Here is a 1,967-nt window from a genome sequence, read left to right as displayed (position 1 = left end):
CTTCTCTATCTTCCTAATTAGTGTGAAGCTGCACTTAACCATACATCACCCTTATCCCCTGACACTGACCTTGGTCAAGAGGTGCATAACTCAAGGTAAAGAATAAGGTACATATTCTCAGGCAGGGAGGAGATTGTGACATGACGTAGATTAAGTATAGGCAGCCCAATGGCCAGTTATGTTTGTTATTTTCCATCCCTCCCCGAGGATCCTCTAATACTCTCAAAGGGCTTGGGGGAATCTAATTTCTGCCATTGAGTCAAGCCCCAGTGATTGTTTCCCCTCAATTTTAGGGGAGCCCTGTACCCCAGTTCCATTTAACCACTTTACATATTAGCTTTTACAAAGGAATATTTACTTCAACAGTATAGCAAGAATAAACTTATAAATATTCTCCCCCAATACCTGAGGGACACAATTCACTCCCTACATGCCCTAAGTGTCTGGGGAGGGTTGGAGAATTAGGTTCACTGTTTAGCTCAGTTCCTCCAAATTACAGTTCCACCAAGTTTTGAGTCCAATGCCCCCTGGACTGGTACATTACCCTAGAGGCCATGGGAACTATGGAAGCTCTTGGAGCATTGAAAGGACATGGTCACATGTGTGCTGCCAGTTTTTTGAACCCAAGTGGAATTCTGAATTTATAATGTTTTATCGCCTTGTTGTTAATGGTGCTGAGAGGATTATAGCTAGCCAGTCATTTATTAAGGGCTTAAAATGCACCTGCACTAAGCAAATTAGGCATGGGAGACACAAAGAAAGCATACATCCCCTGCCCTCAAAGAGCATACATTCCAGAGGACTTCTAATTATAGTTGAGAAATGAGAAAAATTTGGGTCCATCCTTTAGCTGAGCTAGATTATATGAGGTCTTGGGGGATGTGTATTATAAGAGCCCTTTTGAGGGGTCTAGACAGTGGGTACAACCATCTCTAAGCACAATTTCCATCTGTCTTTCCAAAGCCAGAAAAATGAACCTTGCTGGGAGAAGATGGTAACAAAGGAGATTTTAAGGTAACTTACATAGCCAAATGTGCCTAGGAATTCCAGACTGCCAGGGTCTCTGAGTCCAGCTGGTGCCAGGTGAGGCCTCTGGCCCAGGCTCTTCTATGACTGAGACATAGCTGATAAAATCATGGTTGAGACTTTGGCCTGCTGGTCTGTTCCTCACAATCACTGGTGACTTGTGATGCCCCATAAGGAAGAGGTGCATCTTGTTCCCTGGTGGGTGGGCCATTCAGTCTTTGTCTGGTGGAGATCTGCAACTCTTGTCCACAAGCAAGACAACATGATTTCCTGCTGGCCAAGAGGCAGAGATGTAGGACCAGATTCATGACCCTGAGACCATGGATTTGGGCAGCCATGCCCTTTGTCACAGGGAAGCCATTTTCTGTAAGGTTGAAGTGAAGGTGCTTTTGTTTGTCATTTAAAAACAGCAGCAAATTCATTCATTCATTCATTCATTCATTCATTCATTCATTCATTCCTTTATTCAACAAATGCTCATGGGCAGCATTGTACTGTGTACTTTAGAGGGGATGCATAGAAATTCATATTAAGCGTGTGATGCCCATTTTTCACACAGACAGTTGTCTAGCCTGCACACATAGAGTTAACAGTCTATAGGGATGATAAGATAGAGAAACAAACGAGTAAAACACAAAGGAAAGGCTGGGGAAATTCCACAGGTGGGGTCCGAAGGGCCACGAAGGTAGGGGAAGGGAGAGATCACTTCTAGCCAGGAAGAGCTCTTCCTACTGGTCCAGGCCAAACTCCATGATACCTATTTGGGTCATGACTTATCTCTGGGCCCATCCCCCACATGCCCCTTGCCACCCATTGTAAACTTATTCAGCTGTAGGAATTATGTCTTATCTACTCGTGTATCTTTCTGCATGGGCTAGGTGCATATTAAGGCTTTGCTAGATCACTTCTCACCTAGCCTAGCCTTCCAGGTAGGCCCCTGC

Source organism: Petaurus breviceps, unplaced genomic scaffold, assembly GCF_028583685.1.
Source record: "Petaurus breviceps papuanus isolate PSGF00001 unplaced genomic scaffold, PetGlider_PUasm1.0 174, whole genome shotgun sequence".
NCBI lineage: Eukaryota > Metazoa > Chordata > Mammalia > Diprotodontia > Petauridae > Petaurus > Petaurus breviceps.
The sequence above is the reverse complement of the archived record's forward strand: the minus strand, read 5'-3'. Positions refer to the sequence as shown.